General features: G+C 41.1%; 1 long non-coding RNA gene across 1 annotated transcript in view; it reads left to right on the top strand.

The window, feature by feature from the left end:
* Positions 1-18887, top strand: part of LOC138525810 (uncharacterized) — a 165948-nt gene that overhangs the window by 20056 nt on the left and 127005 nt on the right. The window contains exon 2 of the long non-coding RNA XR_011283437.1: positions 3187-3375. This is a non-coding gene — a long non-coding RNA (uncharacterized lncRNA). The remainder of the gene's footprint in view (positions 1-3186; positions 3376-18887) is intronic.

An 18887-nucleotide genomic window follows, 5' to 3' on the forward strand; every position in this document is an offset into this window, starting at 1 on the left:
AACTCACATTGCAACAGTAGATTAAGAGCTAACGCTTGGTGCGAAGAAATGAAAGCTTGAGAATTACTGATGTTGAATAACAACAATGATGGTGATATCCCAGCTAAATATACATATAGAGGGCGTTCAGCTAGGGCCACTGTAGACTACTTTTTGGTTTCAAGTAATTTGCAGATAGAAGTTACATCGTTGACAGTTTTGGACGTTGAATCCAGCAATCACTCACTCAGAAACTTCGCTGGGCATGTCCGTTTAGAGGAAAGTGGGAGGCAAAATGCGGGGAGGTCCAGGTTTCACAAGGGCAGACTAGACTCAGTTTGAACTTGCAAGCTGTCACAGAGATGACCAGGATCTTAAATGTGAGGCTGGACTTAAAATATGCAGAACTAAGCTATGTGCCCTTATTGGCCAAATAACAACAGAGCAATCACAACGTGGGTAAGCCAGAATTTGTTAGAAAACATAGGTTTAATGTAAAGCCGGTAAAAGAATGCAAGAAATATCGAGTGGATATGAACACTATAAGTCACAATCCCTTGGTTATCGATTTCAGAAGAACAAAGACGCAAGCAACAATATAAGAACTGGGTACGGAGCTTCAGAGAAGAACGTATGCAAATTGAAGGGGAGAACATGATTGTAGTTCTTAGTAAGAAGAATTCTAGGCTAACCTGGGAATGGATTAATAATGTGGGCACAAGTCAGGAAGCCTTACAGACCGTAATGGTTGACGAACAACAATGGCTTGACCATTTTGGATCTATCTCCTCCATACAGACGACTCGAGCCCTCGAACACCTGTCTGTAACATCACCCCCCTCTGGGCTTGGAACCTGGACAAAGAAGACATTTTAGATTTAATCTTGAAGCTAAGTACCTCCAGGGCCCCTGGACCTAATGGCCTTTCCAACCATATCCTAGATTGATTGATTGTTTATTTATTATGCGCGTATACAGCAAGTGTTTCAAAGCACAACCATGCATGGGAGGAGAGACATAAGGGAGAACAAAAAAAACAAGCTTACTAGGCGTGGTACATTCAGATTGTAGAACAAAACCCCAGTGAGTGGACTGAATTTGCCTTTTCGTTATTTCATCAAATTTTGAGAGATAAAAAAAGTGCCTGACTCATGGAAAAAGGTGGTGGTTATGACTATCTTTTAAAAGGATCTTAGAACTGACCCCAACAATTACCGCCCGATAGCCTTACTTGAAACTCTAGGGAAAATCTTTGCCTCAATTATAGTAAAGCGCCTGTCAAAATGGGCTAGCGATTCAGGCCATCAAGCTCCCCATTACACGTGATTTGTTAAGGCGATAGGCACCTCCTTGAACCTTTTTCTATAAAATCTGCTTAAGCACCAGGCCATTAGAGAAAATACCAAATTGCATAAGGGGATCTGGAAAAGGCTTTTGACAGTGTCAACAGGGAACGGCTATGGGACAAGCTGAGGGACTGGAACTGCCCTGCGAACTTAATAGAGGCAATGAACGAGCTATACACTAGAACCTCAATACAAATCCGCCTGAATCATCAGGGGCTTCTGTCTCAATCAATTAAGATTGATATGGGTCTAAAAAAGGGATGCTCTCTAGCACCTATCCTTTTTAACCTGTATATTTCAGATTTGGCAAAATCCCAAAATATGGTAAGAGAATTTCCACCTAAGATCAATGCCATACCAATACCATGGATCGTATATGCAGACGACCTGATCTGATAGATAGAAATCCTATAGTTCTACAAAGGCGCTTAGAGGCTCTTAAAGTATACATGTCCCTGAATGATTTAAAAGTCAGAAATCATGCTGTTAAATAACGAAACAAGGAACCAAAACCAGAAATTCAGATGTAGATTAGATCAAGAACCTCTAGAATGCATTGGCTCTATTATCTATCTGGGAGTGTGTGTAAACCAGAGCTTGGCGGAAACCCTGTGGCCCAACCTGCTAAGATCAAAGGTAAAAAATCTATCTGCCCTGGGAATGATTTTACATAGATTGTTTGGAAAATGTTCTATGATTCACCTGATAACATTCTACAACCATAAAGTTATCCCCATTCTCTCCTATGGGGCGGAGTCGGGGCTCAGTTTAGCATGAAAACTATGGGAAATCTTAGAGGGTGCTTTTTGGAAACGAGTTCTGCGGTTTCCTAGAAGCCTACCAATGGCCTGTATTAGATTTGAATTGGGCCTCCTGTGCCTCTATTCTGTATCGCTTTGGAAGTCATTAACCCTGTTTCGAAAAAACCCTAATGGTGAATACTATCCCCCAGCTATCTATCATGGGACATAGCACTGTGGTGATAACCACAGGCCCTTTCATCTCCTGGAAGGAGAAATGTGCAAACTGCTTGACAGAGTTAAACTTCTCTACGGCCCACCTGATATCCAATCCTACGAAAGTGAAAAACAAACTCCAACAACAGGATTGGATACTGACTCAAGAGAAACAAAATCAGTTATCTCTGATGAAGGATTACGTAGGGGAGTGTAAGGCATTAAAAGTGGCGCCCAAATATTTGAGAAAGTTCCCATGCCCATACGAGGAAATGTTAAGCAAATACGCTTAAACCTGTACTCCACTTATGAGGTCAAGGTTGCAAGGAAACAAATGGCAAAGAGAGAGGTTACTTGTAGGTTCTGCCAAATACTAGGAGAATCCGAAACGTTGTAACATTTGATAACCCCATGTGTAAGACTAACAGTCCGTTGTATGTTTTATTTGGGATCCATTATTGGAATTGCTTTCACACTGACAGTGGACGAATTGTGGCTGAAGATCCTAATGGGGGAAAATCAATCGCTAGTATTCGCAGTGAAGTTTTTAAATAAACTTTTTACTGATAATTTGATGTGATGTAATTCAAAGAAAGAGGAGCCAGTCACTCGGGGGTAAGAATTTGGATAACAAATCGTTCTTGACTGGCTGGTGAGATGTATGTATAAAGTGAGTGTTTGGAAATGTGTTGATTTTTTTGCAATAAACTAATACAAATACATTATAAAAAGTCAACTTTCAACAACCCCCACTACAGGCATTAGTGCCACTGTCAGCATTAACAATGGCTGACAACTTTAATGATTTGCAGATATACTGTTATATATTTTACAAAACATGTCATGCATTGTAAACAAAAATGTGAGAATCTGTAAATTATTAATTATGTTGTCTTTTTATGCAGGTCTGCCCAGTGAAAACCCAATAAGGGACCTGTCACCTGACTTCCAAAGCAACTACATACACCCAGTGTCCTCCAATTTCCAAAGCAGAGTTCAAAATTACTGGGAGCTGAGAGCTATTTAGCTCCTGGTTGTACCCTAAAAGAGCCTGTTTATCTTGACAGCAACAGCTTCCAGGAGGTGCCATATAAGTAAGCCTGTGTGTATGGCAATGTGTTTAATTTAACATTTCTACAGAGCTAGAAGATAATTAAATCACAAAGGGACATACATAATGGACAAAAAGTAATAGTTTGCGGGTCATGTGGAAGTTAGATGCGTGGCATGTTATGTACTTGCTCCTCGTTCCCCAAAGGAAGCTCATGCATAGTGCCTGACACACAGGAGCTGCTTTTAGCTTCTGCTCATCAAATCTTAATTCAGTCCTACCAAAGTGTCCCCATCTAATTAATCTGACCCCCACCCCCATGCATGCTGTGCAGCAGTCCAAACAACGCCCACACTGGCCTTAATGGCAGTTCACCAAAAGTGTTTTAAACAAGAGAAATATGGCCCATCTACTAACTAGGCACTTAGTACTCACCAATAAGAATAAGGCTATTGCCAGTGGGCAGATCATGGTCTGTTTATCCAGTTGGTTGACACTTAAGAGTGTTTCCCATCAGGAGCAACACAAGTTTAAAAGAATGGTATATGCCATCAACTGGTGTGAAAATAGCACAGCATAAGCAGAATCAGTGCTACAGATAAGATTTTGAGGTGGGAGTATTTTACTCCCTATTTTTAAACTTTGAGAGTAAATGTGATTTTAAGAGAGTAAAATGACTTTTCTCCTTTGCAAGAGAGTACAATGTATGCGACATCCAGCCCACGTGTGCAAAAACAGTATGGAAATCATTACTAGACGGCAGCTTTCTGCACTGTGACAGAATACACCTTTCATTATTTCTCTAACGTCTGGCCATTCTATCTCTCCTGTATATATTTAAATGTTGAAAACACAAAAACCTAGCCAATTACATAGTAAAGCAAGCATGAATTGTATTGTGTGTTTTGAGGTTCGATAGCAGAATTGTCTTTTGATGTTTATTGAAAGTCCTCATTTCCAGGAGCTATACTACCTAATGGTATGCCAATGTTATGATACAGTAAAGAGAGGCAAGAACTCCATGCTAAATTCTATATCTAATCTCATGGTGAAATGGTTATTTATATAGCGCTTTTGGCAAAGCGCTGTACATAGAACATATTTATCACTATTATCACCAAACCGAAGTCGGTAATCCTTAAATCGACCTTGAAAGGATGAAAGGCTGCGTTGGCTTTGCTGGGATTCGAATCTGCAAACTACAGATAATGCCTAGATCACAGCAATGAGTGCTCAACCGGCTGAGCTATCTTATTGGCTAACATTCTTCAGAGGTTGGTCAACTGAGTATCTACTGAGGTATAATAATCAATCACAGTGCCTTGATGTTGGACGAACCATGTATGAAGCGCTACATAAAGTTAAAAACCTATATGGATTGTCACAGGGTCACGTTTTGTGGAGTTTCTATTCATTACAAATGTAACTTTCATTTGTTTGTTTTTTAACAGCGCTTGCACTTCCTGGAGAGTCAGGTTTTTAATGTTTTAATTGTAGTCTTGTAGATATGAGAGGCTAGAACACCTGTGATTGGTGTAATGACAATCACTCACCCTTAATCAAAGACTCTGCTGTCACTGACCATTTATACTAATGTACCTCATTGACTGCAAGGTTGAATGGATGTATACTAGACCGTACATAGTCCTCATTTTATACACTGTTTTTATAATTCGAGTGTACATTAAATTATAAGTGTAAAAATGATCTGCCTACGCATGATTATGCACGCAGCACAGGAGCGCCTGAGAAATATAATTGTGCAATACTGGTTTGCTTTCACTGGAAAAAACATAATTTGTTACAAAATATCAATTTTCAATTGAATCTTAGTTTTCCATCTCATACATTTTACAATCCCAAAATACATATGCACAGTGCTTCTGTTTGCTCCATGAGCAGCAACACAGCAGAAGCCGATTGGAAATAAAACATTCCTTTTATCACCGTGTGCAGTTTCTTTTTTTTTAAAAGGCTTCAGAGAAATACATTGTGTTTCAGAGGTTTTTATCCATGTCTCAAAAGAAGCTTTCTGGTTTTTGTCAAGTAACCTGACCTTTGCACTGCCCTGTGCTCTGAACTTGTGTTTAAATGTACACAGGAAAATAATAAAGCGGTCGTATTTCCAAGATTTTCATGCGTAAAAAGGCCTAGTACACACCTTATCTGGAGGCCTGAGCAGAATGGCATTGCCTAGCTGTAAAATCCAAAAAAGCAGTTTGAGTGAGGATCAGGAGTGGAAACTGGAACTGTGCCAAGTCCCCTGGGTGTGACATTGAAAGACACCACCCCAATCAAATGGCATATAGCAAGGAAGACACAAACGGCTTGGTACCAACTTTCTCTCCTGTGGAAAATCAAGCCCTTTTTCAGAGAACGTGACTTCAGATCTGCTGCCCAAACCTTGGTCCCCTACCATCAGGATGGTGGCAATACCCTTGTGGAAGTCCTTCTGGTGACTATCTTGGCACCCCTAAGATGTGTCCTGCAGCACGACTCATCACGGACTCCACCAATCGCCTTGACCCTCATCGAACCATACTGGCTCCCACTGCAAGCCCTTACCATCTTCAAATCCTGTTGCATCATCTATAAGGCTATCACTCCGAAGTCCACAAGCTGCCTCACTGCGAAATTCAGCATCTCCAGGGGCTTGCAATCCACCAGAGGTAAGATTATGTGCAGATTTGAACTCCGCTGGTGCAGGAAGTAATGTACCAGAAGACAGGCCTTCTCTGTTTACGGCCCAAGACTTTGTAACCTCCTCCGCATCTACATCAGACTTGCTTCATTGCTTTCACAGTTCAGCAAAGAGCTCAAGACCTTCCTTTTCAAGGAATGCATCATCCCTAACACCTAGGTCTACACACCCTCCACTCCCCACCTGAGACGTGTTTATCTGCTCCTCACAATTTCCTCCTCGAGTTGCTTGTAGATCTCTTGTTGCCAATTGCCCACCCTTCCCTGTTGTTTGCTGCCTGCTCCCTTTTTATCTGCTTCCATCACTTTATTCTTCTTCCTATGATTGTAAAGTTCTCAGTTGCTTCCAGAAGCTAGTTTGCGCTCAATAATAATAATAATAATAATAATAATAATAATAATAATAATAATAATAATAATATCACAGACTGGGCTGTGTGTGTAACTGCACCTAAATAAACAAAAAAACACCTGATTCAGTGTCTGTGGGTGTATGACTCTATTTAGATCGTTATTCATGCCTTATAATCATGTTGTTTCCGCCAAAGCGGTGTACTTACTGTGGTCATAATAATGCCACAACCCACCTCTACAGTCAGGGAAACAGCTGTTTTAGTCCACCTGAAAAATACAGACACCTCGTGTTACCATTCTGTACATTAACTAACCCACTGCTGACCATTCATAAATCCCTATCCCAAGGGGATGAAAGTGAATACTAGCTCAGGCTGAACCTACTGTGAATCTCAGCTGACCCCTAAATACTTGCCTAGTCCGCTGGCGGACCTCTTGTGAGCGCCGCTCGGCAGTGATTTATTTTAGGGGTGCGACATGTTGCATCTGCTTCTTCATTGCTCCAAAGAGCATAGATGACAGACTCATCATCTTGCACCAAGTTCGGCCATCTTGACATGAAAGTCCTTTACTGCCCAGTCAATCCTAAGTGTTTTCTCTGTGACCTTGTGCCAATTATGTGTTCCTTTCCAGGGTACATTTTAGACTATGTGAGTCCCAGTGCTACCTGGATAGCACGCCTTGTAAGTTGTCTATCCATGGCTGGTATGGTGTTGTCTAGTATTTGGTCCCTATTCGTTGCAACCCCTACTTTTGCCTGTGGCAAATGTTTGGGAGTGAGGGGATACCTCTTACGCCCAGATGTCACTACTATGTACCTATAATAATGCATGCTCGATTAATTGTTGACAGCCAGAGCTTGCCAGCAAATGGTTTCATTAAGACCCCTAAAGTCCGCCTGTAGCCTAAAAATCCATCTATGCTCTCTTTTGAACAGGATGGTGTGCATATTGCCTCCACGACTGGGGCAGACCACCTTTTCCAGCATTGTCCACACAAAGTAGCTCTCGGAGTGCCCTCTGTGTGGGGACGAAATGCTCCACCATTGGAGCCGCCATTTATTTGGTACGTATGCAGGACCTATGCTCTACCATCTGTTGTTTAACCGGTCCGTTAGTCATTCCCACATATCTCAGCATGCACGGGAATGTGATTAAGTAAATAATGTTTGAGTTTTTTCAGTTGGTGAAGTTGGTCTGTATCCAAGGGTTGCACCAGCCCAAGTCAATCTCTGTGGACCATGTCAAGGGCATGTCCCGTTAGTTTAAGGATCTGCCACATCATTAATTTCATGTCTCTGGTTTCGCTTAGTACATGTGCTCGACCTAAAGCCTCAGGAAGGCTTCATCATTGGCTAACCTCTACGTGGCCAAGTTTGAAGTCAATGTGATGTATACAGCAGACAACACGTTTGGTGGCCAGATAGCCCTGCGGGCCTGATACATCGATGGAAAGGTAAAAAAAAAAAACGATTGTAGAGCATAGCTTGAAAACAAAAATGTTTTCAGGGATCAACGAAAAGATAAATGGTCCTGAAAGGCACGAAGAGAGAGTGGGATGGAGTTTCCTTCTCTGTGTGGAAGTGCTACCATGGGGCTGTACTGTAGCTCTGCATCAAGGTACAAAATGAACAGGCAGAATATAAGAAATATTTGACAGTGATTTTATATATAAATATATATAAATTGTACTTGATCAAGCAGCGGGAGCGCTGCGAAGCGCGTTGTACCGTGGTTAATCTATCTTGTGGATGCCAAATAAAACTGGATATTTGAATACACTTGCTGTTGTGTGATGGGCTGATTCTATGAAAACTGGAACTGGAGTACGACTGCAATTTGGAGAGTGCTGTCCCCTTTCTGAAGAAGTGGAATTACTTCTTATTGTTGATATATATGTATATCATTAAAATATTATATATTACACAGCCATGTTAGTGGCTGTGTAGTTATGGTTAACTTGCTGTTTCCATAGGAAGAGCACTTTTTGGGCGGCTTATATCTTCGCTCTCCCTGGACGAATCCTCACCAAACCTTGCAGAAAAGGTATATGGCCCACTCTGAATTTGTTTGCAAAGTTTGGTGAGGTTTGGTCCAGGGGGGGCAAAGTTATAGGGGGGATCCCAAAATTTATTTTTTTCCCATAGACTGAATGGGGAAAAAACTTTGCTCACGCCTACAGCCCAAACCGCTGGACAGATTTTCACCAAATTTGAACCAGGAGCAGCGGCTTGGTCCCGAAAGTGTGCTTTTGTAAATGTGGTGAAAATCCATCCAGTAGTTTTTTTAAAAAGTAGGTCACAAAAAATTAGTGATATCTATGTCCGGTCTGTGGACACACTTCCCTGTTCGGTCGGACATGTGACGTGTTCGCTGATTGGATGGTGAAGAGCGTGAAGCACGTCAGATTTGTGGAAACGCCCGCCATCTTGGATTCGCGGACTTCGCCGCTGTCCGCGGACATTGCAGTAAAAACATATTAAAAAACACAACATTGCAGTTGTCAAACTTATGAAATCATCTCTGGGGAGTTGAGGGGTGATGAGAATGGGATGGGATATGGCTGCAAGAAGCAAAAAAACTGGTGGTTTTTTTGCAGGAAAGTCTGCAAACGGTTTGGATGTTCGGGAACAGTCCAGTGAAAGTTTGCGGACACCTCAGCATTAAAGGGTTGGTGAAATGCAGTTCTTGGATGGCTTATATCTTTGGCGCCACTTAATGGAACTGAATGACATTTTGTATGTATATTCCTGACCTGATTCTGAGTGAGTATGCCACGCTTGGTGGGATTCTGTCTTGAGGGGGCAAAATTAGAGGGGGGGGTACCAAAATAATGTAAAGGCTTATAAATTGTGTGCCATTTGACGAATCTACATTTAATTTGGGAAATTGATAATATATTTCGATATAATTGTTTTTGCGAAGTTTGGTGGGATTTTGTGAAGAGGGGGCAAAATTAGAAGGGGGGTCCCAAAATAATGTAAAGGCTTATGAATGTGGTGTCATTTGACAAATCTACATAAAGGTTTGCAAAACGAGTATAGATCTAGATATAGATGTTTTTGTAAAGTCTGAATGGATTTTGTCAAGTGGGGGCTAGGTTATATGATGATTGTATGTGCATACATTTGACACTTTTGAAAAAATAAAACATGGGTGGATTTCCAGCAAACTTGCGTAAGGAGCATTGGCAAGGACCTACAAGCATGATTTTGCAAATGTGCCGGTGTTTTATTATTTAACAAGTGTCATAATGTAGCTACAGAAAATAGCGGTATACCTTTAGTGACTGAGGGGTAGCCTGTGGCCTGGGCAGTTGCCAGATTGTCCGGCTCATGGAATACGGTCATGGTCCAGACAATCTAGCTACTGGCCATGACCACAAGGTACAAAACATAGGATTCAAGTGGCCATGTCCACCTGGGACTGTGCTTTGTGGTAAAGTTACTCGAAATTAGGATAGATCTGATATGGTAGAAAAATGTGCTTGTGGTAATATGGTCATAGGGTTCTATTTTTGCCTTCTGCAGGCTGCAATGGAAAGCGAAGAGGGGCCATGTATGAAACCCTCGCCTTCCCTTTCCATGGTGGCCATCTTGGAAAATGATTTTCCTTCCTACACCAGGACGCTGCAGGCGTCCTGGTGTAGGAAGAAAAATACTCTTTTTTAGCACCCTGGGTTCCCGCTTTGGGAACCTGGGGTGCTAATGGCCTTCATCCCCCATTTCAGGGGCTGGAATGGGGGGATAATGGTCCAGAGACCTCGTTATCCAGCCTCGCTTCGCTTGGGCTGATAACTTGGGCTGCAATCCACCAATCCAGTCCCTGGAACGGAGGATGAACGCCACAATATTCCCATTAGCATAACACAAAATGCAAATGGAAATGTTGGAAAATCTTATTGAGTCTATCTACTTTCCCGAGAAATATAAAGTAGATGGAGTCTATACATTTTGTTTAGTTCAATTTTTTAACTGTGAAAGGTGGTTCCTAAAGGAATATGTCATTTGTTGTTTTTGGATGTATTTTTTTGGGCAGGAGATCTGAGAACGAAAGGTGGGGAGGGAAAGGAGGGAAGAGTAACCAAACACTACTATGGAGGGGTAGGTGGACAAGGGAAAATGTTGAGTGTGTGTTATTTCTAAGGTAGGGGGCAGTGTTTCTCATGCTCCTTGATTACAGCAGTGGTGGTGGCTCTTGGGGAGGAGGGATGGCATTAGCTGATGCCATTTTAAGATAAATAGCGGTTTTGCCAAAAGTATGTACTGTGTACTAGATTGTTAATGGATAATGAGTAGGAATAGGTGTTGGAGCTGTGCAAGGGAAATTTTGAAGTTGAAAGTTCCTAGATCAGTAGAAAATGCAGTTCTGAACTGACCGCGAAGCAGAGATCTTATCGTGAAGTGCGGACGGGTTCTAGGACACGTCATCATGCTGAGTGCCAGCATATGGTCATGTGGCACTGTCCCGAAGGTCCGCTATGAAGTCAGATGTTCGTAGACGTTTATGGATGCAAAACTAGTTGAATTAGTTGCAAAAAGTATATAGAAGTGTTAAAAATTATTCCGGAAGGTGGGAAATGGCAGAGTTTTAAGGTGACACTTTGTAAATGGGACACAAATATTGCTATATTGGGTAAGTATGATTTTACTAAGTTGTAGGAAAATAGCATGCACTAGTAAAAACCCATGAAATTCACTGAAAAAAACTTTGTTAAAGGGACGTTATGGTTAAGTTGCACTAATAAAAACCTATGAAATTCAATGAAAAAACTTTGTTAAAGGGACGTTATGGTTAAGTTGCACTAATATAAACCTATGAAATTCAGTGAAAAAACTTTGTTAAAGGGACGTTATGGTTCCAAGTAAAACCGAAAAACCCCTGAAATTCACCAGTTATGGTAAGCTAGGCAACCATAACTCGCGTCACCACGGTGCACTAGTAAGACTAAAACCCAGGACATCAAAGATGACATCACAAATGCCATTGATGACATCACTGATGACATCACATGTCTGGCTCACTCTTTTTTCCTTTACTGATATATCTAGGCCAGTAACAGTCAGGAACTAAAAATTCAAAAAGTACTATATTTGTAGACTTATACTTCAAATATGTTCTTACAGTAATTCACTTAAGGTCCACTTACAGCATATTAAACATATACAAAGGGGAAAACACAGACTTGGAAGAAAGCAATGCTTTCTATGTATGAAAATGATTAGTAAGGTTATCAAACTGTCTTATTGTTCTGTTGTTTTTTTATTACTGTACTTTCCCTGGATATGCTCATATTTGTACACATTGTACTTACACTACTTTCCTTAGGGCCTAGTCACAATATGTGATAGTTATACATAGGGAAGTAGTAGCTTTGAAGCAGAGCAGTCATTTCTGTGCATGAAGATAATCAGTTAGGTTACTTCACTTTCCCTGTATATGCTCATATTTGTGTGTAATCTGTTTGTGTTTTGTGTGCAGTAATGCAATAATGTAGTAAGTGGGTTTTATTAGGTACTTATTAAATGTTTCACAGTATGCAAAAGTCTAATAAGAAAGCATTTATAATTTTAGTATTTAACATGGCAAGATTATTAATATTGCATCTCCATCATGTCTCCTGCAAACTATGCCTACGTTACTACATGTGTACCTTAGTATTTTTGGACAAAACTTCATAATACAATGCTATTTGGATTAATTCATTGCTTAATGCACTACGTACCTGATGATATTTATTCCAATGATCCTTGACACTACTTTTATTAACTTTACAATAAGAATCCCATGTACAGACTTTTCATGAAAGGTAAATGCACATTTGATGTCATCAGTGATGTCATCAATGACATTTGTGATGTCATCTTTGATGTCCTGGGTTTTAGTCTTAGCAGTGCACCGTGGTGGCGCGAGTTATGGTTGCTTAGCTTACCATAACTGGCGAATTTCAGGGGGTTTTCGGTTTTACTTGGAACCATAACGTCCCTTTAACGTTTTTTCACTGAATTTCATAGGTTTTTAGTAGCGCAGCTTAACCACAACGTCCCTTTAACAAAGTTTTTTCATTGATATATATATATATATCACTAGCAAAAAATGTTGAATGAGATTTGTGATGGCATCTTTGATGTCATGGGTGTTAGTCCTTGCAGTGCACACTGGTGGCTCGAGTTATGGTATCTTAGCTTACCATAACCTGCGAATTTCAGGGGGTTTTCAGTTTTACCTCTAACCGTAATGTCCCTGTAACAACGTTTGTCCATTGAATTGGATAGGTTTTTGCTAGTGCAACTTAACCATAACGTTCCTTTAACAATATTTTTTGCCAGCGAATTTCATTGGTTTTTTGCAAGATATGCTTAGTTTGTAAAGAACTCTCCAAAATAGTGAAACTGCTGGCAGCATGGTAAAGCAGACAGCAGTTGCAAACTATGCATCTGGTTGCGCACATTGGGTGGCATGCAACCTGCTCAAGAAGGCACCTGCTCTCTTACATAGTGGTGCCAATCACCAAACGGCAAAAATATTTGAAAACAGCAGCATGGCAAAAAATGGCAATACAAAATGGAGTAGGTGTAGAAAATGTGTACGTACAAATCAAACAGGAGAAAGACATTGGGGGACACCATAAGAGAATGGATCAACAACAGAATTAACATCTCCCTTCAGCAATTGTATCGCACTGCTACTGTACATGGGAACAAAGAAGTAAGGGGCAGAGTAACGACTGGCAAGAGCTTACAGCAAAACGTTGGTACAATGTAGTAAAGAAGCAGAACAATCTCTAATGATTGCACAGGTGTTGCAGTATGCAATAGTACATATGTGTAACGTGTGTTTCTGAAACGCGGCAAAGCCAAGCACCTTTGAGTTGCAGGAAAGAAATGTCCCTCATAACAGAATGACTTTGTACAGTAACCCCATTGGTACGCACTGTAGTGTGAAGCGTACATTATGTACCATATATTCCTGCATGTACAGCAAACACATTCTGTTTTCCATAAGAATACATATTGGAAAGGAAAGAAAAGGAAAGCAAGGCAGTAGAAGCCGCAATCCTTGCAAAACACCATTTGCGCATACCAAAGGTAAGAAACTGCAAATATCAAAAAGAAGAGGCTGGAAGGCAAAGTAAAAGAAAAATGGGGAACAATTGTGCCCCCTTACAAGTTGTGTAACAGAAAAGTGAACAGGTCAAACCAACTACCCCTTTCTCAATCCACTCAATTAGAGGCCAACAGGTATGGCGCTTACTCTATCTCAAACCACTTAAAATAGAAAGCATGGCTTCACCAATTTTTAAATCACATATTATATTCATGAAACAATGTAAAAATAGTTAAGAACAATAGTTTGCCGTCATAAGTTTAGCACTGTAATTTAATTTCATATAAGCACTTAGGGCAATCTCTGAGGTTAGTACATGACAAATATGTTGTTCAAATACAGATAGTAGCTGGTTTATAAAGTTATTATAATATAAAGCCTTAAGATAAATTGCGTACAAACAAATGTTTTGGACAAAATGAAATGGCTGTGGCACACCTACAAGTATACTCCTTCCCCATGTCGCAGGCCGCCATCCCCTCAAAAGTCGTGTCATAGGAGACGTGACGGCGACACAACGATCTCTTTATTCCTTAAAAACCAAGTTCTAGAAATCTGCATTTCACCACAGTAAGTATGGAATTGTGCTACCCCTTCCCTTCCCAAATGGGTTGTAGGAATATGTAAAAGTGAACATTAATAATGATAGTGTTCCTAAGTGTTTGGGTGGTATGCTTTTTCTCCTGAAATTGCACTCAGACTCAGCGGCACACAGACCTCCTTGCAATGCTTCTAATTAAGCAAAAAATAAGTGTCCTACGGAATACCCACAATCACAATGGAGGCATCCGTACGGCAGCAGCAGGCTCTGTATGGCTGCATGTTGTCCACTACCTAGCAATGCATGTGGAAATGGACGTTTGTGCATACTGCAAGTGCAGGCATGTGTATATATGCCTCTTGTGTCCTGGTAACGTCAGCACTCTGCAGCATTCGAAGGAGTGTTAATGTGGTTGGGACGTGCACCCACGTCCTACAGATAGGTATGCAAATAAGCATCCCAGCTGGTGCACCCTATAAATAGCCAGCATTTTCCCAAAATGGTTGGCACTCGTGTTGCGCACTATTAGTGTGTAGAAAATTGGCAACAGTGTGCATAGTACACCCAGGCACATGCACACAACGCAGTGCGCCCAAAACGCATCCAGCGGACAGTCGTCCAAAATCATAAATGCCAACATACTGTGCCAACAATGTGTAGGGATATAAACTTTTCAACAATCGTACCTACCATATTGATGACAAACCGGGAAATCATGCCACATCAACTTCACACAATGAAATGACAATATATAGCATCACAGGAAATTATTTCACATTAACTTTCACCTTATGACATCACAGGAAATGACCTCAGTTGGCATATGGCCTTCAAGAGATCACAGGAGTGGAGTGCCTGGTGGGATCCATCCCATATCCTTTGACCCATCATGATAAAGAGAAGTACCAAATGAGTGACTTGTACATAGTGCTAACACAGTTTCTTCCTTAGCAGAACATAATTTTCTCTTGAAACATATCAATAGCAACAATGTAATTCACCATTCAGTTTGGATTTTTAGAACTCAATGAAACCTAGTAAGCAATGTATGAGATCAAGACACATATACTACTTCTATACAAATGAACCCTTTTAATAGGTCTTGGTAAAACAAATGACATGTAAGTGAGTAAAGACGAGCAAGTAAAGAAAGTGATAATAGTGCACTCAGTAGGTAAATGCAGTAACTTTTTAAATAGCAAAGAGAACCTTGACATCAAACAGATTTTGTTTTGTAGAGGCCTAACAAAGCCTACACTTTTTAACAAAAAAACAAGTGTACTTGGTGTTACAAACTGTAATGTTACATTGAAAAAGGTAAGCATCACAGAAATTGAGCCAACATATGAGCAAGCATACAATACATGGTTCCAAAATCACTGGAGCTGGGAGCAATGTACATGCTACTTGTAGCAGAGAAGGGCCTGCCTAGCTTAACACTCAACAGTTAGCAGGAGCTACATTTGACTCCCACACTAACTACTGCCAAACAATCACAACTGTGTCAATTTGGGACAATCTGCAATTAAACATTATGACACATCTACATCAAAATCATTCCAGAAACAGTTCTTAGTTATTCAAGAATAAGTCCTCTACACATGTTTCACCACAAAGTGTGGATCTTCAGGAAGTGCAAAGTACTGTTATGTTGATTTATCCTACTTATGATTTAGCAGTTTGTTTTATAATTTCACAAGACAATTTATCAATGCTTTTTGTACTAGCTGAATAAAATGGGTTTCGTAATCCAATGTTTCTTTGATGAAGTGTAAGAAGGGGATACTTCTTTCCTTGGTGGCCGTGAGCAGGAGATTCTTTGTTAGGACAGTTTGTGCTTTAAATTTGTGTTTCTTTTGCACATTGATTGTATTCTTGTGTGTTCGGATAGGTTAAAGGATTGGATTATCAATGTAACCAAGAGCCAAGTATCCCTATGTAACTAAGACAAGTTCATGTAACTAAGACAATTTCATGCAACAGCTCCTCGATGCCCTTGGGTGCTGGTGCGCTTTGCAAATCTTAATGAATAAATAAAATAATTAAAAAAAACATATATCACTCAGTTTCCTACACATGTAATCTAATCTCACAAGGAACAGATCCAGTCGTGGGGGTTTGTGAAAGGTGCATAAAAGCTCACTTCAGACCTCACAAGATACACATACACTGGTGGCGGTCTGTGCAAAGTGCAATAGCGAATTTCATAAGATATCACTCAGTTTTCTGTACAATCAGTCATACCGCACACAGTACACAAACACTGTGGGGGGCCTCTGAATATTCTAGAGCAGTATTTTACAAATGCATGTGACAGGCCTGGGTAGGCTGGGGTAAAAGAGTGTTTCTTGAAACCATTTCCAGAAGGAATTTGGAGTATTTCACTTTTCGCAATGGTGGAATGGCTAAAAGTGGTGTCCTACAGTGCGTCTGCAACTATCACCAACCATTTCAATCTGGCTGAATACCCACAGTAATGGAGAAAATTATGAATGTCCCTTCCGGTCACCTACACCCGCAACAGCGACAGTCCCCATTGTCCCAATGTCAGTGGTAGCTTGCAGAAAACGGGAGTATATGCACGTGCGTTTACCCAAGGATGGCGACGGCCTTGCCCGGATGAAGCTGAAACATTACTTCTTCCCTTTGCAGTGCCTTCTTTGCAGCACAGTGACATTGCATACTCTTAAAAAGTTGCACACGCTTCCACCAATAACATTCAAGAGCTCTCCATGTCACAGTATTAGTTGTTTACAACAATCCACTGCATATACACCGCAGCCACAAACGTAGTTTCGCAATCCCTGTTCCTGTACAGTCCTGTCGGGGAGAAGCTGGATCCCCCCACCCCCCAGGGCAGTGGGGGGCCAGCAGCCATACCCTCACCAGCTTTGGGAGGCCCCAACACCTCCCATATGGCCCCCAGAAATGCAACAGAGTCCCAAGCAGGCAGCAGCATGTTTCAAACTGCATTTATTTCTAGGCAAAGAAAAAAGAAAAAAACAAAAGAAAAGCACAGAGCATCGTGCATCGCGAGTTCAGGCGCCGTCTCCCCCGGGGCTGTCTTGCAAGTAAGTTTTATAATCACACTGCAGGCTGACCTCACAGAATTGGATCAGCTCCCAGAAACCTATCTCCTCCTGTTATTGGCTGCAAAGTGGTGGGTTACATATGTAGCCCTTATAGAGAGCCTGATAATTGGATATTAACCTCCTGCGTCAGTGGGTTGATTTAGCTGTGCCAGCCCCCATTACCTAATTCTAATCTTGTTGCAATGTGACTTTGTTCCCATAACTTTTAGCTGAACAAGGAGTTCGCACCTGGGCTCTGGCTTGTTACAAGTTATGTTTCAATGTTGTGCGTGTCCTTGAGAAAATGTCTTTCTTTCCCAGAAAGAAAAAAAAAGCACACTGGGTTGCCGTGATTTATTCGCATTTGTGGATAATTAAAAAATGTCTGTCTGCAGAAAGCAATTTTATCTTGAATTTGCGGCCTTGGCAGTTCGAATGTTTTGCGAGGAATGTTGATAAGGCTCCCGCAGCCAGTGTTCAGTGAGTGAAATGAACTTAGCTGTAATTTTCCTGAAACATAGCTTTACACTGTGCATTTAGACCATGTTAATTCATATAGGCATTTGCAAGCCTTTAAACAGGGATTTTTGTGTTTGTAGATTCTGATATTGCAGCATTGATTCTAATGTAGCATAGAAGTTGCACTGTTGGTGAAGTGGGTGTGTTTCAGCATATTTGTCACCCATGGGTGCGCTGGGGCCTGGTTCAAATGATAAGTGCGCTCCTTGTTCTTCCTGCTGTTCTTTTATGTATGCGCTTGGGGTGCGGGGGCATGGATTTGGTCTCGATTTTCCCTCTTCAGTCCCCCCTCTGGTCGACTTTGTCGACCACACCACCAAGCAACATTCACCTCCTTCCGGCCTGCATATCTTTGTCAATTCCTTGAAGTGTCCATAATTTTCTGCATTGTTGTCTATGAACAGTACATATAGCAGCGTCCTCCTTCTGTGTTCCACCACACTCACTTCCCTTCGTACTTCCTCTGATCACAGGGAGTGGCCACCTTTATTACTGCTGGAACCATGTTGCACACCGCTATCTTAGTCCGGCTCTTCCTTTCACCATGTCTCTTATTTGAATTCCGATGTCTTCTTCTGTTGTTCTCTTGCAATGTATCTCTATCTTGCACAATGGTGCTGTGCTCGGTACTCGTCCTTCCGTTATCACCTTCAAGCAACCAGGCAGTCATGATGTCATCCATTACCATGCAAGCACTAGCTAGTTCTTTGCTTTCTCTTTTCAGATGCATTTTTTGCTGATCATTCTTTGGTATGCTGGTACTGCACCCACTTATTCTTCTTTCTCGCTCGAGAAGTAATTCCCCCCTCTTTTTACTTCTCTGTCTGTTTCTCTTCTTCCGTTGTTTTCCATCTTGGTGAATGTGTCACTCTTCACATCTTCCTTGGTCATCACCAACAAGGGCATGCTGATGCGCACCAATGAACACTCTCCTCCCCAATTCAGTGGTAGTTTCTCTTGGTCTTTGGATGCATGTGCTCAATAGTAGTCCATAAGCAGTGATGTTCCTGCTCTCATCTCGCAACTTCTCTCAACCTTCTTGCATCCAGCATGATTGTCCACTTCTTGTCACTGTTGTGCTGGTAACATAACGTTGGTACCTTAACAGTATACGTCCTTCTTCAGTGACCATCTTTGCTCTTTTCTCCCACTCTGTTAGGCACTTATCATATTTTTGTCTTTTTCCTTTTATTTTTTCCTCTCTCTTTTTGTTTTTCTTTCTTCTTTTATTATTTATTTATTTATTTATTTATTTTCAATCTCA

The sequence above is a fragment of the Ambystoma mexicanum genome, chromosome 7p, assembly GCF_040938575.1.
Source record: "Ambystoma mexicanum isolate Mex_15411 chromosome 7p, UKY_AmexF1_1, whole genome shotgun sequence".
Taxonomy (NCBI): Eukaryota; Metazoa; Chordata; class Amphibia; order Caudata; family Ambystomatidae; genus Ambystoma; species Ambystoma mexicanum.